This window comes from Gopherus evgoodei, chromosome 8, assembly GCF_007399415.2.
Source record: "Gopherus evgoodei ecotype Sinaloan lineage chromosome 8, rGopEvg1_v1.p, whole genome shotgun sequence".
Lineage (NCBI taxonomy): Eukaryota > Metazoa > Chordata > Testudines > Testudinidae > Gopherus > Gopherus evgoodei.
In genome coordinates, this window is record NC_044329.1 from 32,514,876 (window position 1) to 32,527,599 (window position 12,724).

General features: G+C 45.9%; 1 protein-coding gene across 4 annotated transcripts in view; it reads left to right on the forward strand.

Annotated features, from left to right (window-relative positions):
• KCNIP1 (potassium voltage-gated channel interacting protein 1) overlaps positions 1 to 12,724 on the forward strand; it is an 833,815-nt gene that overhangs the window by 560,202 nt on the left and 260,889 nt on the right. Inside the window, exon 1 of one of the 4 annotated variants that reach the window (XM_030572377.1) lies at positions 12,487 to 12,507. The exons of the other annotated variants lie outside the window; for them this stretch is intronic. The gene's annotated coding sequence lies outside the window, so the exon portion shown is untranslated. Of the gene's footprint in view, positions 1 to 12,486; positions 12,508 to 12,724 lie in introns of those variants that run through there. 4 annotated transcript variants of the gene reach the window in all.

Below are 12,724 nucleotides of genomic sequence, written 5' to 3' on the forward strand. Positions count from 1 at the left end.
AAGGCCAGGGCCTGTTTTCGGAAAAGACAGACCCCAGACTCAAGAGTCTGAAGGACAACCGGGTCATTGCGTGGTCCCTCGGGATGCACACCCCCGTGACGCAGCGTAGACCCTTTAGGCCACAGCAGCAGCCGTACCGTAGGCCGTTTTCCCAGTTCCGCCAGCGGCAGGACCCTTACAGGCGCCGCGGCAGGAACGGCAGGCGCAGGCAGTCTGGGAACCAAGGGGGGCAGAACCAAGGCTCCTCGAAACCCCCGCCTGGTCCTAAGCCTTCATTTTGAAGGTGCGCCCGAGGGCGCTGTAGCAGTTTCCCCTATGGATCCTTTCCCCCCGTTTTCAAACCGCCTTTCGTTTTTCCTCCCGGCGTGGTCCCAAATAACATCGGACCGCTGGGTCTTAAACCTGGTGCAGACGGGATACCGCCTGCAGTTTGTTTCGTTTCCTCCTTCCCGCCCTCCTTCCTCGTCCCTCTTCAGGGACCCCTCTCACGAGCAATTCCTTCGACAGGAGGTGCAGACGCTCCTCAGCAAAGGAGCCATAGAGGCGGTTCCGGAAAACGAGAAAGGCAAGGGGTTTTATTCCCGCTACTTTCTGATCCCCAAGGCCAAGGGGGGCCTCAGGCCTATCCTCGACCTGCGAGAACTCAACAAATACCTCGTGAAGTTGAAGTTCCGCATGGTATCCCTGGGGACCATTATTCCATCCCTGGATCCGGGAGACTGGTACGCCGCCCTCGACATGCAGGACGCGTATTTTCATATTGCCATTTGGCCGCGCCACAGACGCTTTCTCCGCTTCGTTGTGGGGGCTCTTCATTATCAGTTTGCAGTCCTCCCTTTCGGCCTGTCCACGGCCCCAAGGGTGTTTACAAAATGCATGGCAGTTGTCGTGGCGCATCTTCGACGCAACCGTGTCCACGTGTTCCCTTATCTGGACGACTGGTTGATTCGGGGCACGTCGGAGCAGCAGGTCAGCAGCCATGTCCGCCTGATCACCGCCGTATTTGCAAGTCTGGGCCTCCTGATAAACACAGACAAATCCACTCTGAGGCCCACGCAAAAGGTGGAATTTATCGGGGCGGTCTTGGACGCCACGATGGGCAGGGCCTCGCTGCCTCTGCAACGGTTCCAGACCATGGCGGCGATCGTTCAGCGTTTGCGGTCAGCCCCGTTGACGTCAGTAAGGACATGTCTAACCCTGTTAGGCCACATGGCAGCGTGCACTTTTGTGACCGGCTACGCTCGGCTCCACATGAGGCCTCTCCAGCTGTGGCTTATCAGCCGTTACAGGCCGCAAAGGCAACCTTTAGACATGTTAGTCACAATCCCCCAGAAGGTCTTGGACTCTCTCGGCTGGTGGTTGGACCAGTCCGTGTTATGTGCGGGTCTTCCCTTTCACCCCTCTCAGCCATCGGTATCCCTGACAACGGATGCCTCAGATCTGGGCTGGGGGGCCCACCTGGGGACCCTGCGGACACAGGGCCTGTGGTCCCAGGAGGAGGTGGGGCTCCACATCAACATACGGGAGTTGAGAGCGGTCCGCCTTGCTTGTCAAGCGTTTTGTCATCAGCTTCAGGGTCGTTGTGTCGCCGTGTTTACGGACAACACGACGACGATGTACTATATCAACAAGCAGGGCGGCACCAGGTCCTCCTCCCTGTGCCACGAGGCGATACGTCTCTGGGACTTTTGCGTAGCCCACTCCGTTCACCTCAGGGCTTCCTTCCTCCCTGGAGTACGGAACACTCTGGCAGATCGACTGAGCAGATCCTTCCTGTCGCACGAGTGGTCCCTTCGCCCGGATGTCGCTCTCTCCATTTTCCGGAGGTGGGGTTATCCCCGGGTGGACCTCTTTGCGTCCAGGGGGAACAGGAAGTGCCCAGCATTCTGCTCCTTTCAGGGCAGGGAACCGGGGTCGATAGGGGACGCCTTCCTCATCCGGTGGTCGACCCACCTGTACTATGCATTTCCCCCGTTCCCTCTAGTCCACAAGGTCCTCCTGAAGGTGCGCAGGGACAAGGCGCTCGTGATCATGGTAGCCCCGGCGTGGCCCAGGCAGCACTGGTACACCATGCTGCTGGACTTGGCCATAGCCGACCCAGTTCCCCTGCCCCTTCATCCGGACCTGATTACCCAGGACCACGGGACCCTGTGTCACCCAGACCTGCAGTCGCTGCACCTAGCGGCGTGGCTCCTGCGTGGCTGACTGGCCCAGAGCTGCGATGCTCCACGCCTGTGAGAGAGGTGCTCTTGAGCAGCAGAAAACCGTCCACAAGAGCCACGTATTCAGCGAAATGGAAGCGCTTCTCCTGTTGGTGCGTAGAGAGAAATCTCCGCCCTATGGAAGTTTCGGTTTCCGAAATATTAGACTACGTTTTGTCCCTCAAAGGGCAAGGTCTGGCCTTATCGTCGTTGCGAGTCCACCTAGCTGCTATCTCCACCTTTCACCCGGGTGCGGACGGTCGCTCCGTTTTTTCTCACCCGACGGTGTCGAGATTCCTTAAAGGGCTGGAACGTTTATTCCCTAACGTCCGTCCCCCTGCTCCCACCTGGGATCTTAACCTGGTGTTGTCCCGACTCATGGGGCCCCCCTTTGAGCCGTTAGCTACTTGCTCCCTGCTCTACCTCTCTTGGAAAACTGCCTTTCTAGTGGCTGTCACCTCAGCTAGACGGGTGTCGGAGCTCCGAGCTCTTGTGGTAGACCCCCCATATACGGTCTTCCACAAGGACAAGGTGCAGCTGAGACCACACCCTGCTTTTCTGCCCAAGGTGGTCTCAGCCTTCCATGTCAACCAAGAGATTTTCCTTCCGGTTTTTTTCCCAAAACCTCACTCCTCAGGCAGGGAGCAGCAGCTCCACTCGCTGGATGTCCGTAGGGCTCTCGCGTTCTACATAGACAGGACTAAGCCCTTCCGAAAATCCCCCCAGCTTTTCGTGGCGGTAGCAGATCGTATGAAAGGTCTTCCTATCTCCTCCCAGAGGATATCCTCTTGGGTTACGTCCTGTATCAGGACTTGTTATGACTTGGCCCATGTCCCTGCGGGCCGTGTGACTGCGCATTCTACCAGGGCGCAGGCGTCATCGCTGGCTTTCCTAGCCCGTGTGCCCATCCAGGAAATCTGTCGGGCAGCGACCTGGTCATCGGTCCACACTTTTGCTTCCCACTACGCCCTGGTCCAGCAGTCGAGGGAGGATGCGGCCTTCGGAACTGCGGTGCTCCGGGCCGCGACTTCTCACTCCGACCCCACCGCCTAGGTATGGCTTGGGAGTCACCTAACTGGAATGGATGTGAGCAATCACTCGAAGAAGAAAAGACGGTTACTCACCTTTGTAACTGTTGTTCTTCGAGATGTGTTGCTCACATCCATTCCACACCCGCCCTCCTTCCCCACTGTCGGAGTAGCCGGCAAGAAGGAACTGAGGAGCGGGCGGGCCGGCAGGGGTATATATAGAGCGCCATGGCGGCGCCACTCTAGGGGGCGACCTGCCGGCCCACTGGAGTTGCTAGGGTAAAAAAGTTTCCGACGAACGTGCACGCGCGGCGCGCACACCTAACTGGAATGGATGTGAGCAACACATCTCGAAGAACAACAGTTACAAAGGTGAGTAACCGTCTTTTCCTGAGAGAGTCTTGTGCTGTGATATAAAGATTTTAATAAGTGGTTTGAAATTCTGAATAAGCTGAACTATAATTCCAGCACAAGGTTAAAAGTTGATTGGGCAGCTGCAGAATGCTTTCAATTATATCACTGGTTGTACCATATGCCACCAGCAATGTTGCTAGCTATTTAGATTTGATACCTTTGAATGTGATATGAAAAATTATAAAAACTAAGTGAAATTAATGATTTATCAGGAGATAGAAGATACTTTTAATGAATGTCCCTGCCCAAAATGCTTTCAAAGTGACTCATGGGAATTTAGATATGACTCTTCCTACAGTTAAGGAACTCCAGTGGCAACCAGGACAATGCATCAGTGTGCCCATGTCTTCCAAAATGCATATACCTGTGCCAGAATGATAACATGACAGAATGAGAGCCCTTTTCTGTAGGTAATAGCTGCACGTTAAGCACAAGAATTGTAGTAGACATATTGTTACCAACAGTGTAAACTTCCCCATCATGTGGAAATGTGGAGTTTTCAGATTCCATATACAGCACTTAGATCTCCCTTTTCTGTAGGAGCGTGGTTTTCTTTTCTCTGCTTTAGTTAAGGTTCAGAAAGTGAAGGCAACTGCCCTATGCATTCCAATCTCTTCTAGTATATTCTAGACTATTGCAGTTCCTGGTGTCTTTAGACTTTTAAAAGGGCATAAATGAGTCTACAGCTTCCAAGGTAAGCTGCTTGTGTATCTCCTCCCTTGCTTTCCCGGTCAGGTTTGCTGCTCTTGTACCAAATGAGCCTTTAGTTGCTTGCATCAGTGTTGCAGCCTTCATGTTACAATTTAAAAAATAAATAAATAAAAAAAAATCGGGCCCATTTTTTCGGGCAATGCAAGTATAAAGATGCTTGTACATGTTGCCTGCAGCCAGCAGTCTCTCAGCTGAGGACATTGTGTTGTGTACTTAATCATTTGATACTTCATTTAGGAACTGCCTAACATGTTTCCTTCCACCTTCTTCAAATTTGCCAGGTACTCAGTATTTCTTTCTAGCTCATTCCATCAGTAAGGCTCAATATATTGAATAAAGTTTGTACTGAGAAATAATATCCCCCTTAAATTTTCAACTAAATCCTGAAACCTGTTTGTTTTTTTTCAGTTTCAATATACAAGTCATCTGCCCCATTCTGGCTAAAATATGCAGCCTTATGGCTTTCGTTAGCAGTAATTTCATCTACACGGAAGGACTAATCAAGATATTTAGTATGCTGTACCTGTGGGGAAACTCTTCACTGTCACTACATTTAAACAGCCATCTTAACCTTATGGATCCAATCTGAGGTAATTGTTCAGGGAGCAAATAGGAATGTTTTAGCCAGTGGTTTTCAGATTAGTTCATGCTGTTGACCGCTAAGCAGCCCTCGTGTGGTTACCTTCTCTCCAAACCCCAACTCCACACCTTCCCTGCAACAAATTAAAGCTCAGTTTCCAAAATAGGAGACAAGATAAAAATCTACTTGTTTTAATGTGATGGGTGCTGCTTCTTGCTTATCACCCCCCTTTTTGTATCTCTGTTGCTTGCCTCCCCTTGCAAGATGTAGGACTTCACATCATATGTTAATACTGAATCCTCCTTCCCCACTTGCACTTTATATTGCCATCTTGTTTGTTTTGTTTCCCTTCTAATTGTCTGCAAGCAAATCAGATTACAGTTGGAAAAACACCATCAAAACACTTGCTTAAAGCATTCATCAGGAAGGAACAAGGGAGCAGCTGCAGCTGCTTTTTTTTCCTGTTTCCCTGAAAATCATCTTTAAAGAAATGTAGTTGGTAGGGCTATAATTAAGAACCATCACTGCCTGGATACTGCTAGCTACTTGGCTATCTTCAAAGAAGTAACTCTGGGCCACATAAGTGCTCTGCAGGCCACCAGTGATCTCTGGATCTCAACTGGAGAGTCACTGGCTTAACCTATCCAAACAGGATCCCGATCATTCGCTGTTGTCTACTGAAGAAGAAAAACCTTCACCTGGGTTTTCTTAATTAACATTTAACTTTTATCTAAACAGAGAAAATCCCAAAGGGCTAGCAAACTCAGAACAGTCCTCCTAAGCAGTTTGTAAAAACCAAAACAAAAAAAGTTCTCTTCTCAGCTGCCTAAGCATGCTTTGCAGACCTAGAGAAGGGTGCAACCTGTGACATTAGCTATAACAACATATCATATTATCCTGTTTACAGGCCGAATTAGCAAATAGTAACCTATTTCAATGTTTATGATTGACTGACTGTTCCTAGCTTAAAATTTTGGGTAAAGCATACTTAATATTCAGGGGAGGTTTGTCAGTCCAGGCACAGACTAACCAAGAATCCCCAAAAGCTACAACACACGTTTTATGTCGTCTTTATTTAATTGATAAATTCAATACAGATTTAAGGATAAATTGTGTGTGTGGGGGGTCATTTAAATGACCCCTGTCTGTCTTCAGTAGCAAAACAACAGCATGAAGTTGACAGAATGTAGTGCTGCGTGAGGCTCAACTCTCAGTATAGCTAATAGCACCTCAAGAAGCTGCCTTGTTTCCATGGCAATGGACCATGCCCAGAAGTCACTTTATAAGAGCATTGCTGTGGTAACCACTGCTTGGTAGTGCCATGGCAGGATGGTAGCAGTTAAGCCTAGGCTTCAGGGGGCAGGGATGCGGTTGGTAGGCCCCATGTGTGTGCTTGAGGCGCTGAGGCCAAGCAAAGGGCCTGTGTCATGCGCTGCAGGCCCAGGTAGGAGTTGTGGGAGTGTCGGCTCCCACTTCTGGATCCAACTGCTGTTGCTTCACCTGTAACAAAGGTGAGCTTTTAATAGCTATGAAATTATAGATTGAGAGGAGGTGGAAGTAACTGTTTTGAGATTTGTTCCTCCCCTGTTGGAAAAATCACAGGCCACCAGTGCTAATGTTACTGATATTATTTATATCAAAGTATAGTCTTAAAGTAAAATGGGGTTAGGCATCTGAAAAGGAGAGAGGCAATAATCTTTGGTTATGAAATACTGAACAGCAATGATGCTGCCTTGGCCACTTACCTATTATCACAATGGCTTTTCATTATACACCACACAAAATATGAAAATGATGGCTGTTCTCTTCTGCCCAGGCTTAATTCATATTTGCATTAAATTCTCACTGCATCTTATTGTACCACTGTGATATAAAAGACATTGGTATTACTGGGTGTGGATTTTATTCACTGAATAAATTGTCCTTGAATTTAACACTTATTGGCATTTGAGAAAATACTGGAAGCATTTTAGGAAATGTTGAAAAAGCAGGAGCTGACATACTTGGCATGATAACTTTAACAAAGCTGTATTAAAAAGATATGCATGCAGAGATACAGTGGCATAATGAAGTCTCCCACACATCACAGAATGAAATATTTATACTATAGTCATAATGATGGATCACCCAACTCCTACTGTAATAAGACTCGGCTGAAAGATTGGGTCCTGCCTTGGGGAACTAAGTTCACATCCAGACAACTGAGAACTGGAAATAGGCACTCTGGACTAGCTAGGGAATTCCTGCATCTGAATTTACCACAATATAGTGCTATACATGGGCTTTGTGAATATGACTGTTTCCCTCCGGTATCTAGTCACAGTGACCATAACAGCCTTATTTCATGAGAAGCAGAGGAAAGCCTGTGCTTCTAGTGCTGATTGTCCTCCTGGAGTCCATCTCTACTGAATGCTCAGGTCGTTCTGCCATGGCCTGTCATGTTTGACCTATAGTTCAAACATTATTAAGGAAGGTTGGTCTTGTGGGTAAAGCACTAGACTGGACCTCAGGAGGCTTGGGTTCAAGTTCCTATTTAATGCTCTGTTTAGACTTCCATTGTGCCTTTAGGAAAGTCACTCATGCCCTTTGCACCTACCTTTGTTCTCCATTTGTAAAATGAGGTCATACCCTTTTCTCTCATCTGTTGTCTATGTATTTGGACTGCAAACTCTTCTGGGCAGGGAGTGTCTGTCACAGTGCTTTGTACAGCGCATAACACGGTTGGGACCTGGTTTCATTTGGGGCTTGGAGGTGCTATTGTAATACAAAATATAAATAATAAATAAATAATGGTCGTCTTCTCATTTCTTTCTTGATTCCAAAATCCATCTTTCTGTCATTTGGTGTATGTGAAATTAGCCTAGTGATCTTATTTCAGTTCCCAGTGAATGAGTGTCAGCACTCCCAAAAATACACCACCACAGCACAGAGGGGCAGAATTTTTGGTGATACAAGCAGAGGATCCAAGAATGGAATAGGGCCTAAATATGAACTATCATGTCTTCCTCATCAAAGTTAGGCATACTGGCTTACGTTGCTGCACATGCTATACCTATTCTGTAAACAGAGGACTTTGAACTCCACCACTGACTATCTGGCCACCTTAGAGTCTTAAATGCATACTGAAATTTCCACCTACCAAAAAGGGCTTGTCTAAACACACAAGTTGACTGGAATAGCAATTGTGGAATAAACTATTCTGGAATAGCTCCTCTGTGATAGCTTCCCATATGGGCTTTACTCTGGAATAATTTAGTGCCCTTTGTGAGCTTCATGGGGAAGGGACTGTCTTTGTTGTACAGGGGCTCACATGGTGGAGCCCCAGTCTGTGATGAAGTATTTTAGGCACAGCAGCAACACAAATAATAAATTGTCCCTCTACAGAGCTGCGGCAGGTTTTGGGGCCTCCCAGGTCAGTTTCCTGCGTAGAGCAGAAATGGATGACTCAGGATGTTTTCTTTGTGTAGTTTATTGACAAAATGTACAGAAATCCTGAAGAATGGGTGGAAACGAATAGTACATAGGCAACCCCCTATGGCAGAATCCTCAGGCCCACTACCTCTGCCTTGTCTTAAGAGGCAGTTCTCTTCCTTGGCCCCTCCCAGGTACTCACACAGACTCACAAGGCAAAACTCTTTGCTGCTGCTTCTCTCCAGCTTCTGCTGACTCACTCCCACTGCTTACACATGGGGAAGCAACCCCTCACTCTCCAGTGGCCGCATGGGTTGGTCAGGTGAGCCTGGATGTCATGATACCCCCTTTTGATGGCAACCTTTTGGCTGGTTACATGCTTGTATTCACCTTTTCCAGTACAGAACATTGGTCTTACAGCAGTGACTCTTAATGGCAGCCCATTACAATAATATGTTGGTGTAACATTCCTGGCAAGGAGTAGGAGGGAGAGGTCAGATAAAATAAGAATGAGGATACATTGTTTTCTGTCTCCTCAGAGTGTTGTTCTAATTTAGACACCCTTCTACATCAGTACAGCATTTGCAAATAGTTGAGGGAGGCCGACTGTAGGGAAGCTTAAGTATCATCTGTGCCTATGACCCAATGTATGTATTCTCCCTGTTCTAATTTTCTTTTTTGTTCTCGCATGTCCTCCATTATGCTGTGAAAACAGTTTGCCAAAGTGTTAGCACTTGATGCTAATAAAGCAGAAATTGGGGTCTGATTTCTATGCATATTGCACATCCAGGATTTTTTATTATGATTTGTATTTTGGTGGTAAAGATAGAGAACTTGATTTCTCATTGTCTTATGACTCTTTATGCTACTAGGCAACCTAAAGGGGGTATAAAGCCAAATGATTTGCCCACTGGTGCAAACCTACTTTGGAGGACAGAAAAGCCCCAAATATTGCCCAAATATGGGGAGGCATAAAGCCACCTTTATCCACTCCCTTCGATCTTGTACAGAATGTAGCTGGGCCAGAATGGACAATCTGGCCGAGGAATCTGAGTAAACTGGATATTTTGCTCCCAGAACACACTTCTATTTGCCTGGAATCTTTTTCCCTAGTATTAAATGGCTGACTCTCAAAGAGCAGCTGACATTTAGATTAGGGGTTTGATACATATATTGCTGTAAGGAAATAGCTGGCACATAAATGCACAGACTACAGTCATAAAAACCTGTTTTGTCACATCTTATAAGCTAAGCAGGGTCAGATTGTTTCATTGATAGATCTCCAAGGAAAACATAGCCATTGCTAGGAATGGCATTGGGACATCTAATTTCCCTCTGAGTCTGTAATGAACCAGTGCCCCAGCACAGGCAAAGTATGCTGCTGGAAATGCCATCTTTCTAGTGAGAAATGAAATTGAGGTTCTGACCATTTGTGTTCATGTATGATCTAGCTGATCTTACTGTTTGAAAGAAAAGAGGCTTTAACCTTATGATGATGGCCAAATGCTAACTTCAGGCATTTTATTCCAGCTAATTTCTGCCATGAGTTTCCATCAAATATGGCATTCTTCTTTGCTTCTTGTCCTAAAATATTGTAGAATGTGGATGTGCAGTTGTGACAGAATGTACCCTGTATTCACACCCTACACAGTTGTCATAATCTTTGTATAATTTACACCTTGTAAGGTCTGATTTGAAAACTCATAATTTGCTGAGCAGAATCATCCTGACAAAATCTCTCTCTGTAGTTAATAAACTTGTTATATTATTTTATCTAATCCAATGTGTTTAAGTTGAAGTGTCTATGAAACTCCATTTGGGGTGGCAAGTTGTGTGCATATTATTTCTACTAAAGAAATAACAAACTTTATGTAACTGGAGAAGGCTGGGCAGTACAGGGCATACATCTCTGGGGGAAAATATTGAGGTCACCCTACAGTATAACCAAGGCTGGTGAGAGCCAGAGTGTAACCCAATGGCGGCTGGCAGTGTCCAGTTACACACAGATACCCAGGGTATGATTTTCATTCTGGAAGGTGGTTTGTGAGCAGCCCAGATGGAAGCCACTTCAGCAAGGCATTGTAAGGCACCTAAGGTTTTAGGCAGGGGTGACACAACTGCTCATCAGTATGGATTGCACCCTGGTATGTCACAGCAATGTTAAACACCTGTGTCCTGCCCAGAAGCCACATCACTTCCATGGTAGGAAAGTGAAACTGGTGGGGGGGGGGTTACCTACCCTTACAGGGATGTTGAACTTCATATGACAGATGTTGATAAAGAGCTTTGATACCCTTAGAGTTTTGTTTTGATGTGAAAGCAGTTAGCATTAATATGGAAAGCTGATATATTGTTACAGGGATATGGAAGTTGTAGATACTTAGGATGTTTCTCATATTTATAGCAAAATAATGGCTCTGAAATATTACTGATTGTTCAGTGTATCAGAGTAACCATATAAGAAAGTGCACTTCATTCAAACTGATAACAAAAAGTGCCATTCACCACCCTTCCCATCAGCCCAATACAAACACTATGAAAACTAAATAAAAAGAACAATCACCAGCTTTTCTAAATGCCCCCTCCGCCTGCTTCTGCTCCCATCAGTCAGTGGCAAAAGTCTCACTTAAATGGTAACAGGATTGGTTCCCTTATATAATCCTAGAAAGATGAAAGTCCTCCCTCTACAGAGAGCCTTTCCAAGACCCTACAACACTATTTAAAGCCTTAATGTAACTTTGTTACAAAACACAGGGTTTCTCAAACAGGGGTCACTGCTTGTGTAGGGAAAGCCCCTGGCGGGCCGGGCCAGTGTGTTTACCTGCCTCGTCCGCAGGTCCGGCTGATCGCTTCCAGCAGCTGTCATTGGCCCGGAGCAGTGATCTGCGGCCAGTGGGAGCCGCAATCGGCCGGACCTGCGGACAGGACAGGTAAACACACCAGCTTTCCCTACACAAGCGGCGACCCGTGTTTGAGAAACCCTGCATTAACATAAAATGTTAAGAAATTGCATGCTAATGATCTGTGTGCTGCTGTTACAGCCTGAAAATAATTAATCAGATTTCAATCATTCAGATGAATACAATACAATAATATTCTAAATATAAATTACAGCTTGTTGGCGTTTTTTGTATAGCTCTTTCTTATGGTCAAGTTATCCCAAAGTGAGTTAAAATAATGAGTTGGGAAGTGGTAATGCAGTGAGTGACCTTGTCAGCAAATGCAGCAGTCATTGTGGATCATATTTTCAAAGAGCTCCATTTGCATTTAGTCACAAAATAAGTGGCCAGATTTTCAAAAGCACTTTGCATGTGGAGTGCACATGGAGTGCTGCATATTCCTGAAAATCTGGCCGTATGTGTCTCAAGGGGGGATGCTGGAGGGTCTTTTGAAAATCTGGCCCTTATATAGGTGTCCAAATGGGAGCAGAGCTCTTCTGAAAGTCTGATCTGAATGGTGGGTGCTGCGCATTTGAAAAGCCAGTCATGAGCACTTTTCATAAGCGCTTCCCTTGTGTTGAACAATAGGTTGCACACAGCCTTGGCAATGAGGGAATGTTGTCCTTGACACCATTGTTTGCCCTTCCTCACTTGGAACCTGCCATGAAACAGGAGCAGAGATAAACTAAGTGCAATTATCCCACCATCTGCATATACAATATGCTGCAATATCCTATGCTATTTTGCTATTTTGTTAATCCTCAAACTTTAACACTTCATTTCTAAATCACTCAGCACTGACTGTAATATTTGGTAGATTCTTATATTCAACAAAAAAAATATGCCTACACTGGGGAGGATGACTGGGTCAATATGTTGATAAACACTTATAATTAAAAGCAGATGGGTTTCTGTCCATGTGGCAAAGCTGTGATGGCTTGTGTTGTTTGCACGTTCTTGCTTTGTGTTTCTTAAAGTTTCATTTTGGCATCAAACAAATCATGTTTGGTTGTTACTAGGCACTACAGTGTGAGAGCAGTTTGTATCTGTAACTTATTTTTTGGGGAGTAGGGGGGAAGCATCAGATTTAGCCATATATCAAAAATGATTTGGCGAATTTTGGCTTACACTGAGGGGAAATGCTAAACAAAGTGGCTACTATATATTCTGTTGCCTTAGAGACTGAAACATCTGTATCCATGCAGGCAAGTGATGCAGACATGGTAAGATATGACTTCCTTGCATTCCTTGTGTTCATTTTGCTGTCAACAGAAATGTTTTATGGTGGCAATATGCTGGAGTTCTTTTGCACTGTATTTCTGTGGTTCTGTGGCATATCTTGGACTACAAGGGCTTTTTAATTAAAGTCTAACTCTCAAGTCAGGACGCTCCCTGAGAAAAGATGCTTTCACGTGAATAATTTTTCAAGATGAACTTGGA